We start from the raw sequence: 19,607 nt of genomic DNA, 5'->3' as shown, positions 1-19,607 counted from the left end.
ATGCTATAAAACGGTTTAACAGTCTAGACAGAAGGCGTTAATATGGCATGGCCTTGTCGAACCTAACGTAACTAGAGGAGCCGCAAAACGAGACCCAGTAATATAGAATATAGAATATTAGCCAGCTAGACAAAAAAGAGTACTTTTAAAGCAAAACAAGACACTTTTTTTTAGTATTTTATCACTGCCTTCCCCCGCCAGTAATGTATGGCCATGTAACGTCTTGCCCGTACTTGTAAAAAATCATGTTAAAGTTTGTTTTGTTTTACGCCACCACCAGATCATATTGATTTATTAATCATCGGCTATTAAATGTCAAACATTCGGTCATTTTAACATATAATGTTAAAGAGGAAACCCGCTATATTTTTCCATTAGTATCAAGGGATCTATTTTATGCACCACAGCCAGGATAACACATACCACGGTCTTTGATATACCAGTCATGCTGCACTGGTAGGAACAAGAAATAGCCGAAAAGACGCACCGACGAGGATCGACCCTGGACCGACGGCGCATCAGGCGTGCGCTTTAACACCGGCACTGTAGTTTAATGTGTAGATGTTTTTGCTAAAGTCGAGAGTATGTACATGTATTTAATCGCGAGCGCCCTGGTCTTAATAATATTATATATTATTTGCGACTGGATTAAAAATAAACCGACAAAAGCGACATGAGATATATTTGATTGAGACACGTGCTTTGTGTTTGAGTCCCCCGGGCTTCCAAACAGTGAAACCTTCATCCACTCATACAGCGGTGTCGGATCCCACCGTAGTAGACGACACTAAACAGAAGGCCCACCCACGGTCATAAATAAGTTTAAAACGTTTGTTTCGTTTTGTTTAACGCCACCACTTGAGTACATTTGTTTATTAATCATCGGCTAATGGATATCAAATAGTTGGTAATTTGTTTTCGTATTCTTAAGGGACACCCACTTAACTTGTTTTTGCCATTAGTAGTAAAGGATATTTTATATGCACTTTCCCCATAGACATAGCACCACATACTAAATACACCACTAGAGCACACCGATCTATAAATCTCGGCTAATGGATGTCAAACATTTGATCATTTTTGACACGTATTCTTAGTTTAGTGAGAGAGACAGCTGGGTAATGAAAGTTCGTCTCTAGAGCAATGAATTCTAAAATTGATGACGCGTGGCATTAGTGATGTTTGTATAGTTAATTACCATCGTTGATATGGCTTTCCTCTTATTGCTTGCTTGCAATTTGATGACATTAAAAAAGAAAGATGACCGTTTAAAGTTCACAACAATGGCGTTACAATTTCTTTACAAATAACTACGCAATCCTCAAAATGTGAAATTTTCGGTATAGGTATCATTAGTAACTAATATGATTATCATGAATATTTCGTAATTCATTTAATTAATTCATTTCAACTTATTTTCATGCTTATATCCAATTAAGGTTCAAACACGCTGTCCTGGGTACACCCCTCCGCTACTTGGACTGTCTGTCCAGGACAGTAGGTTAGTTGTTAGTGTTTAGTGGTTAGTGAGAGAGAAGAGAGTGTAGTGGTCTTATACCTACCCATTGCGTTGTTAAAACTGGCTTTGGATGGGAGCCGCTTCTTGGTTGCGAACCCAATACCTACCAGTCTTATGCCCGATGACTAAACCACGACACCACCGAGTCCGGTATTTTGTAATTACAATTTACTACAATTTCTACGTGATTTTATTACGCAACTTATGGATTTTGTTTTGCGATTTGCAATGTGTTGTATAATTTACAATTATAACAAACAACACCAGACTGTAACTCTCAACAGAATTATGTAAGTATAGTTTTAATTGCTTAAATTGCAATAAATTGAAAGAAAAATAGCTTAACAACAGTGAAGCTTTAGTGATGTTTACATAACTCGTTAGACGGAAACAAACGCATTGTTAAATCTACGTGTCATATTAAAGGTTATCTTGTATATAACTGGTGTAATTAGTACACATTTTAATACTTCTTTTGGAGCCACAGGAGTCGTGGGGGGGGGGGGGGGGGAGATTAACCTAGAGACGATGATATCAGGGGACAAATAGTCTATACAGGGTGTATACTACCAAATCAAATCCCATAGACGACAATAGTAACATATGTGGCTAAAACTCCTACCTGCAACGTATCAACCGACATAAACGCCACGGATATAAATACTACCACCCCTTACACTTAAAGTGAATCAGAAAAAAAAGGGGGTCAAGCTGCTCGTTTCTGAGATAACGGGTAGCGTCTATGACTACCCTAGTTTCGCACAAAATTCGAGTACTTTTTTTTACAGGTACCCCATACATGTTTCAAGCACAAGGCTACTTGACACATTGGTACTAGATGAAATAAAATTGCACATTTTTTTTACCCAGATGAAACTATTATTTTTTACAACCAACACACTCACATTTATAACCAATCACAGGACTTGTGGTGTTCACTTCTCTATCAAAAGTTCGGTGCACCTCGAACTTTGACCCAGCCGAAAGTTATTTGGTTTAATACTACCTACAATTCACTTCCGGGCGAAAGTTGATTCGTCTTGTCCATTATAGTTCCTAATTGTGACGTATGTTGTGATTCACATATTCACTTCTAGTAACTGAGGAAGAATGAACACGATTTGTATTGGTAAATCTTCTGGCTGCATTTTATCCTTGTTAATTTATAATATTATGCATTGACTTCTTGAAACATGGGTGTACAGCGGGATAGGCGGTCGGTATGAATTGATTCCTTCACCACCTGTTCGAACCAATACTACAGCCAGATGTGGTCATATAGCAAAAAACTAGGATGTACATTTTCTGAATTTTTGATTGAAAATAAATGTTTATATAATACATATTCGCAATGGCATATATTGTTAGTGCCTGCAAGAACCCGTTCTATTAGCATTTTTTATTTAAAATTGAACAATGTAATTAACATGGATTTTTATAAGCAGATCGTGTCTGTGTAGTGAGATCTCAGTACTATCTGATTACAAATCGTGAACTTCTAGTGGGAGTTGAACCTGATTTTGCAGGTACTGTAACATTAAACAATCCATGAAATCATATTCGCATACCGTTTCATGAATTAAATCAAAATTATGACACGTTTTTACATCCATTGAAGGTTTAAACATAGCCACATTGGAGACATCTTTTTGAGTTCGCCGGAAGACCATCTCGCATTCACCCAGTCAAAAGTTCTACTTCCAGTTCAAACGGTAATGGAATAATTAACAAGATAGAAAAAGTAACAGCAAAGCACATTTCTAAATCTTAACACGTTTAATTTTTACGCAGGCAACTTCCTGCACTTCTTTATTACGCAAATTGTATAATGTAAAATGTATCTTTTATCATGTACCAAATGTTTCTAGCAATGGTTAGTGTTGGCGACTGCAAGTCTTCGCAATACTCTTGGTAATTTCAACAGCCCCCAGAGCATGCAAATTACGACAGAAGTATTCAATGTAAGCAGGTCCACAGAGGAAGTGTGTGATATGCAAGCAGACTAGCAGACGAAACCAGGGTCCTCAGTGCAACGTCTCAGCAGTAAATTCCAGTCTGTGTGGACGGTGAGTGGATAAATAATTCATACACGTGGTTGCTCTCAAGCGCGCCGAGCATCCATCCTGTCTTTTGGGTAGACGATGCAGACACGTTCTCAGCCAGGAGCAGACGATATTGTCAGATCGTCTCATTCAAGGCTTTTTATTTATTTATTTATTTATTTAACGAAGAAACCGTCTATGTACTCAATTGAAGAATCTCAATGTACAAAACATTAGCTTCTTAATCGATTTCTCGTTAGTGCAAAACATGATTGTATCTAATACAAAAAGGTCATTGACTGTATCATTTTATATATTTAAATCATAATTATCCTGCAGTAATATTTAGAAATTCAATTAGTTTATTACTTTAATTTATTTAATTAATATCTTCATTGCAATGAATTATTTCTTTCAAGATGGTGATGATGATGAAGATGATGATAATGATGATCATGGTGATGTATATGTAGAACTAACTTACATACCACAAATAACACTATATTATAACTTTCGAAAGTCTAAACCTGTTAAATTAATAAAACAAAATTTTAATGAATAATTTGACAACGGCCAGAATATTATTCCTAAAGATCTACTTCCATAATGAAATCGCGTTAACATAATTATAATGTAGGTCATCATGGATTATTCTGCTATAAAAGCGGTAATCTTCAGTGATGTATATATTCGTCTACAACACAATCGAGTCATTCATTGGATGGTTAAACTATAGACGTTACATTAAATGCAAAGTGAAAAAGAAGCAGAATAAAAACGAAATAAGACAAAAGAAAGAGACATATGATCGGAAATGAAAAGCGAGTCTGTGTAAGTGGATTAGTGTTCTAATGGAGTAAGCAGCACCATCCGTCTTCCTCGTGTTCTATTATTTCCCCTGATAACTCGCAGAATTAAGAGGTTTACTGGACAAAACCTATGAATTATGATCGTGAAGACGGAGATTCTCTGTGGTCCAGGACAAGTTGCTATGTGTCAGACTGACTTAGATTCTTTTCTGTCACATCTATCGAGCAGTTCGATACCACTGCATGCACGAGGCCAAAGTTCACACTTTCGTGAATGGTGTATCAAAAACCGTTGTATGTCAGACGCGGCCTTGGTGGTGTAGTGGTCAAGCCACCCGCCTTGACGCTGGTAGGTACTGGGTTCGTTTCCCAGTATTGGATTCCACCCAGAACGAGTTTAACGACTCAGTGGGTAAGTCCAAGACATTACACCGACATTTATCTCACTAATCACTAACCACTAACCCAGTACCCTGGTCAGACAGTCCAGATAGTTGTGATCCAGGCAAGCGTGCTTGGACCTTAATTGGATATAAGCACGAAAATAAGTTTAAACAAACTTTCGTGAGTGGTGTCCCGTGTATAACGGATGAATATAATAAATTTGTCTTTTAATTATCTTGGTCAGTTGGGTGTTTCTGAAAAGAGTTACCTATAAATGCATGGTATACTTAATATTGTTTCTGTCCCATTCACCGTCACTGGCGATGTCGGAGGTTGTGCCTGAGGTGGATAAAAAACGTTTGTTTTGTTTAACGTCACTACTAGAGCACATTGATTAATTAATCATCGGCTATTGGATTTGGTAATTCTGACACGTAGAGGAAACCCGCTACATTTTTCCTGATGCAGTAAGGGATGTTTTATATGCGCTTTCCCACAGACAGGAAAGCAAATGCCACGTCCTTTTATCAGTTTTGATGCACTGGTTGGAACGAGAAAATACCCAATCAGTTGAATGGATCCACCGAGGTGCTGAGGTGGATGTGCCTGAACCTTGCCTGGAAAGAGGTACGGTTCTAGAATTGTTAAGTCCCAAGATTGAAAATACTGTGGGTGCATTATTTTTAAAGCTGCACTTGCACCTTAGAAAACAAATGCATTCAACCCTCTTTGTCATCATTTTCATCATCATCATCGTAATCGTCACCACCATCATCATAACCATCACCACAATCACCACCACCATCACCACCATCATCATAACCATCACCACAATCACCACCACCATCATCATCATTATCATCATCATCATAACCATCATCATCATCATCGTCATCGTCGTCATCATCACCATCATCATCATCATGTTTTAATCTTTGTGTTTACTTTTATGATGATTAATTAATAAGTATTTAATTGCAGTATATAAAGATGCGTTGTCACTGTAAGACTTACAGTAACGACTTGTAGCATTCGATATGCAATACTCTTCTCTTCCATACTTTTCATGCAGCATAAATTGTAGCATGCGGCTAAAATCACCACGATCAAGAATTCATAGCAATACAACTCCAATAAAATCACATATATTAAACTAAAATTGCAAATACGAGCGCATATGTATATTATGTATATGCATATAATTAAATGTACTGCAAATTATTACAAAGTGGCAGCGCCCTTACCCTTGCCTCAACATTTAAACGTCATATAACGATTTGCCGATTAGTACTAATTAATTGCAATTAAATTCGACATTTCCGACGGGTTAATTAACTGCTTATTACTCCAGATATTCCACTTAGGACGTTCATGGTTTCATACAAATATGGTTCACGTAGGGTTCACATACAACATACCAATGCTTTGAATTCATTTTACTAATTGAATTAACGTAGTCATGTGGACTTATGCATTGTCATTATTTATGTGTGCATTAAATGATTACTGTTTTGGCTCAGACTTCTATAGTGTATATCCATTCATTCATTATTTGTTGTTTTTTCTGTGTATTTTTAGTGTTTGTGTGTGTGTGTGTGTTTTCTGAAATGAAATTAGAACTGTTCCAGTAATAAGCACTCCCGCCAGCCATAAATAAACTATAATGAACAACAAAAAGAAACGCAAATATTATTTAATTTTGTTTAACTTATGTTAAATTATGCAGGTTGAACCCTTTTAGCTTTCATGTCTATTATAATCATCTGAATCTAGTGAACATTTTACACCCATTTTAACAGTCTACTTACTTAAGTAATTCTATCTGAAAACATATGTATTAACATACTCGCGTTTCTTTTGTGGTTTGGTATATAACAAATTGCAGTACAAGTTTTATTTTCTCGCAAACACGTCTGTGTGAAAATTGGAAAAGAAAATTATTACATTTGATGTAAAACTATATGCGTATATTTACCCTGGTTTCTTAAACATTGTTTTATATATACTTATACTAATATTCAACACAAGGTAAGGGTCAGTAGATATGTTTTACACGAGCGTGCATTTCACTACAATACCATAATGCAGACGCAACAGAATGTTCATGTTGTGACATCGAATACTACATATGCCTGTGTCTAATAAGCGAATGGTATTGATAAAATATAACGAAACAATACCCCCACACCATACACATGTATATTCACAAATTTCCACACTATCCCAAACTCTCCCCTCAGTCTGTACTCTCTTATTTTCAGCAGGGGCGGGACGTAGCCCAGTGGCAAAGCGCTCGTCTGATGCGCGGTAGGTCTAGGATCGATCCCCGTCATTGGGCCCATTTCTCGTTGCAGCCAGTGCACCAAGACCGGTATTCCAAAGGCCATGGTATACATGTGCTATTATGTCTATGGGATGATGCATATAAAATATTCCTCACAACTAATGGAAAAATGTAGCGTGTTTCTTCTCCAAAACTATAATAGGGGGCGAGACGTAGCTCAATGGTAAAGCGCTCGCTTAATGCGCGGTTGATTTGGGATCAGTCCCCGTCAGTGGGCCCACTGGGCTATTTTTCGCTCCAGCCAGTGCACCATGACTGGTACATTAAAGGCCATGGTATGTGCTATCCTGTCTATGGGATGATGCATATAAAAGATCCCTTGCTGCTAATCGGAAAGATTAGCCCATTGCGTGGCGGCAGCAGATTTCATCCCTCAATATCTGTGTGGTCCTTAACCATATGTCCGACGCCATATAACCGTAAATAAAATGTGTTGAGTGCGTCGTTAAATAAAACATTTCCTCCCTCCAAAACTATAATATGTCATAATTACAAAATGTTTAACATCCAATAGCTGATGATTCATAAATCAATGTGCTCTAGTGGTGTCGTTAAACAAAACACACTTCAACTCTTTATTTCCAGTAGGTCATATTTCGTCTTTCTGTCTCGAGCCCAGCATGCACTACATTTCGTGAAACACAATAAGACATTCAATCTGTGGACATACAGACCGGACCATAGAACTCGAAATACACGTAATGTAATTGTAAAATTGCCGCTTTATCATTCCTTCAGTAAGTCAATTGACCTTTATGACGAAAGCTCGCCATAGGAACTCGTCTCAAAGAGGCCGTAAATGGAACGAATAATATTAATCAAAACACGTCGAAACTTCGAGTGCGAGCTTTCTCGGTGGAAATCGGTAGCGCGATTAAATCGAGTAAACGTTCTGGTCAACAAAGCAATTTTCAGACAGTTTTACTTATATGAGTGGATAATTCTAGTTCCTAAGTGAAATAGATGGCCAATATGTTCCATAAAAGTCATTGATATTCCTAAAATAAGGCATAATAACAGATTCAACAATGACTGTTTCACAACAAACTGTCAGATCTGTTTGATGGAGCACTCCGTTTCGTCGAACCCGGGGTACTCCGCGCACTTGGGCTATTTTTCAGTTCTCCAAGAGACGGTTTATTTCATCATCAAGTGTTCTGATTTGCGAATTATTTAAATTTCAAATTGATTTTGTGTCACAGTTATGACTGCTCGAAAGACAAACAGTGCTGAATATAGCTCAGTTAGGGTTTTTTTTTTCTCTCTCCCAAACAAGTGTGGTATGCTTTAACGATTTTTGTCGTTGTGATATCCAAATACAGTTTAATAAAGCCCTCTTGAGCACGTAAACCGTAACATAGGCGGGTCCAAGGGAGGGGACAGGGGAAGACCTGTCCCCTATCCCTCCCCCCCAAAAAAAAAAAATCCATTTTTAAACATGTTTTCAATTTTCATTTCAAGAATGACAAATTTTTACAGAAGTGGCCTTTTTGGAATTGCTTCTAGTGCTCTTGTGCTTTTAGTTCCTTTCTTCCAAAACATTAATGTGGTTTTTTTGTCCTACTTTATATAAATAGAGACTTGAGATTGTGCAACACACACTTCAAAGACGTTAAGAGTCTAGTAAGGAAACAAGGTGGTTTAAATCTTGAGAGTGAACTTCAAAGTTCCATAAGCACAGGCCAAAGATCACGAAGGGAGGCTCGTGTCTACCTAAGATAGGATTCAATATGACCATAGATTAATGTAAGACGAAAGACACTTTCAATTAACTGCAGTTTACACTTCAAGTTTGTCCATTAAAAGATTGAGAGCAAATGCTTTTTGTATGTAAAATAGCTGTCGCATTAATAAGCCTTCTGCACTCATTAACTTAACAAGTTAAACTCGTTAACATCATTCAGATGTTCTCCGAACTGACGATGCAGTCGCCACTTTAGTGAATACTGTAACCATTTCCGGATGGCAGTGATTACAGTTGTAAATGAAACATATAATATATTATATTTACTCATAATTCATCTGTCTCTGGTTGATTATTGAAACAATTCCAACCAAACAAATTCAGCAGAAATCGCATTTCTATAAATCCAAAGTTATATGAATCAAACTAAGTAAAATTATCTATTTATTTCATCATGATTTTATTTAAAGCAGCACAATATTGTTTGATTACCGGGTATATGTATCTACTTAACAACAAATAACAGTAAACAACTGTCAAGTGAAATGGCGATGTTTACCTGTTCAGACACCAACAGACTAACACGTTACGGAGGTAGCTATGTACTCATCCGGCAGTCACATGGGATTTTACAGATGAACCTGGATTTTATTTGTAGCCCATACACTGTTAATGGTGTTTTCTAGTGTACAAAACAGAATCGGTATGAAGAATCAGATTGATTACAACCCATAATAGTAACCCATGACGTTATTTAGCAACACGATGACGTCATATCATTGTTGAGAACACAATAGGCTCTGTTTCAGTGTGCTGCCCCACAAAGGTAAAAATCTATGTTTATATAACTGTTGTGTTTTAAAATACACATAAAAATATATTCAACAAAAGTAATTAAGAGACAATAGATAGTTTTGTCATTTTACTTTGAATGTGGTTTAAAAATATATTTGTTTGGTTGTAAGTTGTCGACGTTGTGGCATGTTCTCAAACATAATGATTTGAACAGCAATTGTTTTGAGCGAACACCTTGACAATGTTATTATTGTTATTAACCAATGCTTAACAAATCCTAACCCATTGCACATTTCTGTAGTTTTCACAAATGCATGAAAAACCCACCATGCGCAAGATTTTAGCGTGTATCATGGGTCAAAGTTTACTGAAACAATATTTAGAAGTCCATCTGTGATCAAAACATCTTAAAATAATATGACAGTAGCAAATAATTATTACCGAAACGTCTACTGGCCATTTTGTTAACTTTGTTGAGTATAATATATCCAGATACCAGAGAAATATAGCTTCTCAATATACCTGAAACATTAACCTTGAGAAACAAGATGGATAAAAGTCATAAAACGTTGTTTTCACTAAACTGTTAACTCGCCACTTACCGTTTTTTTTACTTTAGGAGGGCAGCTTGCCAGTGTGTATTAAAGAGATCGTAACACATTTGCTACCGACAGAATATTTGTTCATCATTAACATTACATATGAAATGCATTTTATTGTTAAGAATGTCGGTGTTTGAATATACATGGTGTTTTTATCACCTGACTGTTTCTAGAACCAAAGACTAGATTTAACCTTCCAATAATTTCGTACGTACGAATACATTTATCTAGGAAAGTAAAATGAGGTTTCAGCTATTGCAAACATTAGGACGACCAGAAGCACACCGAATATACAAACAATGGTATTGTAAACAAACAATATATTTTACATACAATTTAAGTTATAAAAAAGACACTTTTAGTCAGAAACATTTTACAATGACAGAAAACTAAAATCAGTCCCTATAAACACTAATCCATCAACTGTAGGGGGCGGGATTTAGCTCAGTCGTTTGAGTACTCGCATGAGGTGCTTGCGTCGCAGGATCGAACCACCTCGGTGGATACGTTCACCTGATTGGGGTTTTTTCTCGTTCCAATCAGTGCACTACAACTGGACAAATACAGTGGTATGTGCTTTCCTGTCTGTGGGAAAGTGCATATAAAAGATCCCTTTCTGCATTAAGCAAAAATGTGGCGGGTTTCCTCTGATGACTACGAGTCGGAATTACCATATGTTTGATATCCAATAGCCGATTATTAATAAATCAATGTGCTCTAGTGGTGTCGTAAAACAAAACAAACTTCTTCTTTATTGGTGCACACTTTGCGTGTTGGTTATGTGTACTGATATATATTTATAAAACAACTATAGGCCATTCCACAGTTGATTACACGGGGAGAACGAGGAGGACGAGAAGGAGGAGATTGTTCTTGTGTACCTAACGCGCACATAATAACATTTTGAAAACTAAATAAAGTGATTCACCCTTGTTTTTAAACACTACGGTGTATCTTTCACTATTAGCGCCGTGTTTCGATAATTAAAATCAGACCTTATTTAGATTTTATTGTTTAGATTATCCATTTCCGTATATCCGAAGTGTTTCTGATCATCTTGGTGCTTCTAATACCACAATATACATTTTTCCTATTTGTAAAAAGGCATTTGCCGCTGCTAGGTAACGGTTATGGAGACAACGTCCAAGTCATTTTAAGGGTATTTCCTTGTTTTAACGTCATAGGCTTTTGTTTCACTATATTGTAATTTTATCCAAAAGTGTTACACTTAGTGTCGATTTTCACGTGTTGAAACTAGGGTCTGCGACTTTAATGCCTTCACGTTTCAGGGGCGGGACGTAGCCCAGTGGTAAAACGTTCGTTTGATGTGCGGTCGGTTTGGGATCAATCCCCGTCGGTGGGCCCATTGGCCTAGTTCTCGTTCCAGCCAGTGCACCATGACTGGTATATCAAAGGTCGTGGTATGTGCTATCCTGTCTGTGGGATGGTGCATATAAAAGATCCCTTGCTACTAATTGAAAAATGTTGCGGGTTTCCGCTAAGACTGAATGTAAAGATTACCAAATGTTTGAAATCCAATAGCCGATGATTAAAACAATCAGTGTGATCTAGTGGTGTCATTAAACAAAACAAACTTTCTTTCTTCTTTGTTCATGTTTCAAACTTTTCTTCGTCTATCTCTGTCACCAATAGTCAATTACATTATGAGAGTCTGCCGGGACGATTAAAATGATTTCAATACATCTAAGCATTGTAAGCATGATGGTGCTGCGGGGATGTCAGGTGGGTGTACCGTTACCTCCTACAGTTGAACATCGTATTAATAACTGTAGACGACCTCCCCCCACCACCACCATCCATCAACAGTTGGTGACATCTTCTAACGCTTATGGCACAGACAAAAAAACTATAAAAAAAAACAACCTGAAAGATAGAAGCGAGTACACGTGATTTGTTTTCGACGAAACCTTTATTTTCTCTAAATGATTATACTGAAAGCAATACTAATAAAGCTGGAATGATTCAGCACAAACGATTAGCCTCATACACGGTTAGCACATCAATCCGTCTCGACGATGGCCCTGGTCGCAAACTCTCCGACGATGAGGCTTTTGATGGACGAGCAATGGGGCTAACTATTCCCAAATCCATTAACTCGATCACAAGACTGCCAAAACGACCAAATTACTCTAGAGATGTATTACACGGTTCTGCTGTGTCCACAAGAAATATTTCTTTAATTCGCTAAATAACGCCTCAGACAGCAAACTTATTTCCTATAATCTTGTTTGAAGATCATCGTAGACTATATATTCCTTGCAGCGTCAACATGGTTCTTGGTTTTTAAAGGTTATTGCTAACATCACGAGTGCGTTGTAATATTTCACTGTCTGTTTGCGATGTCTTCGTATTCAGACTGCTTAAAGAGGAAATCTGTTTTATTTATTTTTCGATTTTCATTTACATATTTTATGATTTATTGTACACAAAGTAATATGAAATGAAAGAAATATCTGTTTAAAGACACCTCATTACATGTTTAAACTATTGCTACTTAGTCTCTAACATGCGGTTATTTCCATAGAGGGGGAAAGAGAAGAAAAAAACCCGTTGTCACAATATGGACTACTATTTCCGACAAAGAAAAGAATGTTTTATATGCACGTTCACATATACAGGACTGATATACCAGTCGTAGAGGACAGGGAATACTAATTGCAAGTTAATTTAAATCGGTAGAGGTTTTCAAGAGGTTGGACACGTTCAACCTCTTGTAATACTGTTTGCTGTTGTTAGTAGGGTGGTTATTTTTATTTTTTATTTATTTATTTATTTATTTTTTATTTATTTATTTATTTATTTATTATTATTATTATTATTATTATTATTATTATTATTATTTTTTTTTTTTTTTTGGGGGGGGGTACTTTTCAAACCGCATTAAAAATCTCGGAACAAATGACACGAGCTAGTGTATTTTCGTGTCCTGGTGACCTTTTGTCATCAACAATCAAGTGCATGAAGCTGTTGACAGATTTATATCAGCGGCGTTTTGATTGGTTGAAAGTCGAATGACAATTGATCTGAACATAAATGGCAGGGAGATGTTTGTTTTGATCAGATCTATAAACGGAGCCTCCAAGACGGAGCGAACGGTAAACCAATTGCATTATTTAGTGGTAAATCAAACCAGTGAAATGTAACAGAGATAAAGTTAAACTGTTTACCATGGCTCTAATTAATTCCTGCCATTTGTTTGTTGGTTTCTTTTTGTGTGTGGTTTTTGGCAAATGGAAAATGTTTGGGACTATCCTTCTTATCGTGATGCGCGTGCATGGTGTTTACATTACGTAAAAGCAAATAAATTTTTTTTAGAATGTCTGTTTTTATAACAGTGCTTCACTCGTTCATAATTGACATTCAATACTTTTATGTGAAATAATACACGGCCGTCAGACTTTGGTATCTGAATTAACTATTATCCTATCCATTAGAAAAAAGAAAAAGAAAAGAAAAAAGAAGAAGATAAAAAACAAAGAAAAACTAAAATGAATGTACCTGGGAAGGAATGCAACGTTAAAAAAAAAGAGTTAAAAGTTTGTTTTGTTTAACGACACCACTGGAGCACATTGATTTATTAATCATCGGCTATTGGATGTCAAACATTTGGTAATTTTGAGGAAACCGTCCAGAAAGGTCACCTCATAGTAATACTTCAATAACATTTGAACTGAGAGTAATTGTTATTTAAACTGCAAGAACCTGCCGCATAATACTACAAAACACATATGCACATTTTAACAGCCAAAATAGTTTTCTGCCTAAAACTAGCCCACTGTCCTGGACAGACAGCCCAGATAGCTGAGTGTGTGCCCAGGACAGCGTGCTTGAATCGTAATTGGATATAAGCACGAATGGCATGATGTTCCAACTAATAGTGCCTTTTTGGCGACTATAATTACACAATGAATACATTCTCTGCAGGTATGTTAGCGAAGAAAGAAGAAAATACGGAAATTTAAATTTAGTCAGAATTCTACATCTTGAAAAATCAAAGATTTTAATTTAGTGATTTGTACATTTTGAAAAATCATTTATAATTTTCTTTGCCCTACTATAGCTAACACACCGATGATTGTTATAAGCGCACCTGTCGATGGTGTACAAATATAAATATTGAGGAAAGATTGAACTGGTGAGAGCGGTCGGTGCATCCTCATAAATCTGTCGATAAAACTCGTCCATCTGATGTCTGCTGACATTTAAAATTAAGTACATGTCACGTTTATGTATTTCATTTACTTCACTGAGGTGAGGAAAAAACTGTACTACAAAAATAACAGTTCATGTTCCATTAAAAGAAATACACCAACGAAATCTCTCCTCTTTTGTTTTTCCTGTTTTTTCTATATATTATCTGTGTGCATATAAAAGATCCGTTGCTACTAATGGAAAACATGTAGCGGCTTTCCTCTCTAAGACCAGGGCCGTAGCTAGCGAGGGGGCAAGGGGGGCAGTTGCCTCCTCCCCTGAAAAAATCCGGAAAGCATTATAAAAACTTAAAGAAAATTATCTTCTTAACTGTTTAAGGAGTTTTAGACTATTAACTACTCAGTTGCCCCCCCCCCCCCCCCACAATAAAAAATCCTAGCTACGGCCCTGAAGACTATATGTCAAAATTACCAAGTGTTTTACATCCAATAGCCAAATATTAATAAATCAAAGGGCTCTAGTAGTCTAGTGTCGTTAAACAAAAATAACATTTAACTTTTGTTTAACTACAACTGTTTGGTGTCTAACATGGTTATTTTGAAAACTTGAAAAGCAGCTACCGCCGCGAACATAGGCTACACCTAGTCTAACGAACAACAAAGGTTGTTTAACTACAACTGTTTGGTGTCTAACATGGTTATTTTGAAAACTTGAAAAGCAGCTACCGCCGCGAACATAGGCTACACCTAGTCTAACGAACAACAAAGGTTGTTTAACTACAACTGTTTGGTGTCTAACATGGTTATTTTGAAAACTTGAAAAGCAGCTACCGCCGCGAACATAGGCTACACCTAGTCTAACGAACAACAAAGGTTGTTTAACTACAACTGTTTGGTGTCTAACATGGTTATTTTGAAAACTTGAAAAGCAGCTACCGCCGCGAACATAGGCTACACCTAGTCTAACGAACAACAAAGGTTGTTTAACTACAACTGTTTGGTGTCTAACATGGTTATTTTGAAAACTTGAAAAGCAGCTACCGCCGCGAACATAGGCTACACCTAGTCTAACGAACAACAAAGGTTGTTTAACTACAACTGTTTGGTGTCTAACATGGTTATTTTGAAAACTTGAAAAGCAGCTACCGCCGCGAACATAGGCTACACCTAGTCTAACGAACAACAAAGGTTGTTTAACTACAACTGTTTGGTGTCTAACATGGTTATTTTGAAAACTTGAAAAGCAGCTACCGCCGCGAACATAGGCTACACCTAGTCTAACGAACAACAAAGGTTGTTTAACTACAACTGTTTGGTGTCTAACATGGTTATTTTGAAAACTTGAAAAGCAGCTACCGCCGCGAACATAGGCTACACCTAGTCTAACGAACAACAAAGGTTGTTTAACTACAACTGTTTGGTGTCTAACATGGTTATTTTGAAAACTTGAAAAGCAGCTACCGCCGCGAACATAGGCTACACCTAGTCTAACGAACAACAAAGGTTGTTTAACTACAACTGTTTGGTGTCTAACATGGTTATTTTGAAAACTTGAAAAGCAGCTACCGCCGCGAACATAGGCTACACCTAGTCTAACGAACAACAAAGGTTGTTTAACTACAACTGTTTGGTGTCTAACATGGTTATTTTGAAAACTTGAAAAGCAGCTACCGCCGCGAACATAGGCTACACCTAGTCTAACGAACAACAAAGGTTGTTTAACTACAACTGTTTGGTGTCTAACATGGTTATTTTGAAAACTTGAAAAGCAGCTACCGCCGCGAACATAGGCTACACCTAGTCTAACGAACAACAAAGGTTGTTTTAGAAAGAAGCACCTGCCAAGGGCCTTTGAGATATAGCAGTCGTGAGGTACTGGTCGGGACGAGAGAAAACCACACGAATCTACAGGAAGGAAGGAAATGTTTTATTTAACGACGCACTCAACGCTTTTTATTTACGATTATATGGCGTCAGACATATGGTTAAGGACCACACAGATATTGATGGAGGAAACCCGCTGTCACCACTTCATGGGCTACTCTTTTCGATTAGAAACAAGGGATTTTTTTATATGCACCACCCCACAGACAAGACAGCACACACCACGGCCTTTGATGTACTAGTCGTGGTACGAATCTACAGAAGACGACCAAATCTACTATTTGTTACTGAGAAGGCGGGGCGTAGTCCAGTCGTAAAGCGCTCGTCTGCTGCGCGGTCGGTCTAGGATTGATCTTCGCGGTCGGTCTAGGATTGATCTTCGCGGTCGGCCCATTCGGCTATTTCTCGCGCGAACCAATACACCACTGGTATATCAAAGGTCGTAGTATGTGCTGTCCTGTCTGTGGGTTGGTACATATAAAAGATCCTTTGTTACTAATGGAAAAATTTAGCGGGTTTCCTCTCTAAGACTATATGAAAATTACTATGTTGTTGACATCCAATAGCTGATGATTAATAAATCAATGTGCTCTAGTATGTGTCGTTAAACACATTTTTAACTTTTTCGTCACTGAGCTCTATGCCGCCCCAGACGGAAGAAGAAGAATGTCTATGGAGACTATTACATCGATATCGTTAATCGTCAGCTGCTCGGGATCAGACTTGTAATGTGTGCATACTAAATACAAAAATGGCACAGTAGGAAAAAATTGCACATATGAAAATGTCACATTCAAAATAGAAGATGCAGTGAATAAATGAATGAAGAGGGAAGGAAGGAAGAAAGATAGGAAGGAAGCAACTAATTAATTAACGAAAGAATAAACGCGGAATGAATGAATGAATGCATGATTGAATGTTTAGTGACATCCATCACGAATAAAGACACAGACGACAAATAACCTACAAATGGCAGTTATTGGTTTCATTGTGTAACCGTTCTTTGATCCGCGTGCTTGTTATTTCTATTTCTGATTTATAGACTGATAAGTAATTATTTAACCCTTGCTTTGATAATGTTGTTTCTTATTTTAAAAATGTATATGAATTAAAGACCTTAATAGTGGTGCCGGGAAAAACGTGCAACTCATAAGTGAACTTAATTAGTGAATTGACGATGGACGTTGTCACGGGGATCCTATAATACCCGTAACTGAATGAAACACGATTGTCCAAATATCTCTCTCTCTCAATCTAATGCACGTTCTTCTCTTTCGTACTCAAGTTTTTTAAAAGCTAATTGTTGTTCCACACTTAACTCATTTATCTCTATCTCTGGAACAATCTCACTGTCTTCCATAACAGGACTATCACCAAAAACTTCCTGGATAATAATTGTCTTTATATCACCTAAGGTTTTAGCTGATGTTAAATCAATTTCTCGCTCACCCGCGATTTCAACTAACTCGGCCTTACGTGCTCGCTTAATCTCCACTACACTGAGCGTAGGCCTATCCAGCAAATTCTTATCCATGTTTAGATATGACACTTATTATTAATTAATTTTCTAGTGAACAACATTGCTACTTCTAGTAAATTTGTAAAAATAATTTATAAAGCCCCCATTTACAAACAATACTTTTTTAAATATGCATGTCCCGTTTCAGATCTGGGACGAGGGCCCCAATTTTCTACTCCTGTCACGGGGATCCTATAATACCCGTAACTGAATGAAACACGATTGTCCAAATATCTCTCCTAACTGTATATCTATTAGATCTCTATGTAACAGGCAGTTATACCCGCTGGCTCGTCTAGGTATGATCAGAGATAAGATCTTATATAAAGTATATATTATTATAGCACGTTTAGTTCACTAGAAAACACAACAAAAACACAATACACTTTGGAATCTGTATTAATCTACGCTGACAAATGTACTGCCGCAGTAGTTCATTAACAACAACAAATAATAACAACCCAGAACTGATCACTTAATTAGTTAATCTCTAGGTGTCTAGTTTACACAATATCCTAATCACTTCACCGTGACACAACACCCACACGTGTGATAATTGAGAAACGCTTCCAGGAGAACTTAATTAATAAAGGAATTACAACTCTATTCCTAACTGGTTAATTTTTAATTAACCCATACTACTCGTTCAATAACGTGTGATAATTGAGAAACGCTTCCAGGGGAACTTAATTAATAAAGGAATTACAACTCTATTCCTAACTGGTTAATTTTTAATTAACCCTTAACTACTCATTCAGTAACCTTGTAACACAGAATTAATACTGGTACCTATCACAATAAAGACAATAACCTACAGTTTACCTAGGTCCTCTATGTTGACTGGCTAAGCTTTTTATAATTATTTCGGACAGTGAGCCTACAGATTACTGCGTCAGATGACCGGCAGCACCGTCTAAATAATATTGGTATAATACAGTATTAAAATATTTAAAAGTCACATCAATCACATCAAGGTTATACACAGAGCAGAAAATATATATTTACCAAAGTCCCGTCTGAACTAATATAGATCGTTCAGTGGACGGACAGCGATCCCCTCGAGCCTTCCTATGTTTCTCCCCGATATCTCTAAAATCCTAGCTATTTATTCAAAACTCTGAGACAACGAATATCGCCTGGGGGCACAAGGCGGTACCTAACGTATCATCTGAATTTCCACAGCGACCAAGACGGCATATCTTTCTCTTAGATCGCCAGACTCAATGACGCCAAGTCGCCAAATCACGGTTGTAAAAACCGCACTCGCGGAGGTATTACGTAACTACTGGCCACATGGCTCCGCGCCTGGGCTGGGTGTGTATTAGAAGTACAGCTCAACGACCGTCGCGCAAAGGTATCACGTAACAAGTTGCCCACCTGGGCTAAGTGCATTTGGAACTGCACGCGGCCTTCTAAAACAATTAATATCACCACAGGCGAAAAGAAATTAAGAACATGTACCGTCACACACCCCCACCTCAAAAAGGATATTTCCTCTACTCTAGGAATAGGGAATTATACTACATTAAAACAAAAGGTGCGTTAACCGACGCAACCGGGCATTTATAACACATGTAACAATAAGGTGACTACCAGTAATCACACTGAGTCTCTGAGTCCCTGGTATACAAAATAAAATATATAAAAACAAAACAGAAATCAAGAATGTCAACACATTATCATAACGTTCAACTTCGGGACAGGGCATCAGCGATTACATTAGAAGAGCCCTTGATATGTTCAATGGTAATTGGGAATTCTTGCAGAAGAAGACTCCACCTCAAAACTCTCTGGTTGGTGGCTTTCATTCTGTGAATGAAGGTAAGCGGATTATGATCAGTAAAGACCACCAC

General features: G+C 37.3%; 1 protein-coding gene and 1 long non-coding RNA gene across 5 annotated transcripts in view; one reads left to right on the top strand and one right to left on the bottom strand.

Moving 5' to 3' along the window:
- Positions 1 to 19,607, bottom strand: part of LOC121375909 (orexin receptor type 2-like) — a 107,883-nt gene that overhangs the window by 39,901 nt on the left and 48,375 nt on the right. The gene's annotated exons all lie outside the window — the stretch shown is intronic.
- LOC121375910 overlaps positions 9,558 to 19,607 on the top strand; it is a 28,085-nt gene continuing 18,035 nt past the window's right edge. For 2 of the 4 annotated variants that reach the window (XR_005958368.1, XR_005958366.1), the window contains exon 1: positions 9,574 to 9,608. This is a non-coding gene — a long non-coding RNA (uncharacterized LOC121375910). Of the gene's footprint in view, positions 9,609 to 19,607 lie in introns of all 4 variants that reach the window. The other 2 variants (XR_005958369.1, XR_005958367.1) reach the window with 2 other exon arrangements.

Source organism: Gigantopelta aegis, chromosome 6, assembly GCF_016097555.1.
Source record: "Gigantopelta aegis isolate Gae_Host chromosome 6, Gae_host_genome, whole genome shotgun sequence".
Taxonomy (NCBI): domain Eukaryota; kingdom Metazoa; phylum Mollusca; class Gastropoda; order Neomphalida; family Peltospiridae; genus Gigantopelta; species Gigantopelta aegis.
This window is presented reverse-complemented; position numbering and strand designations above follow the sequence as displayed.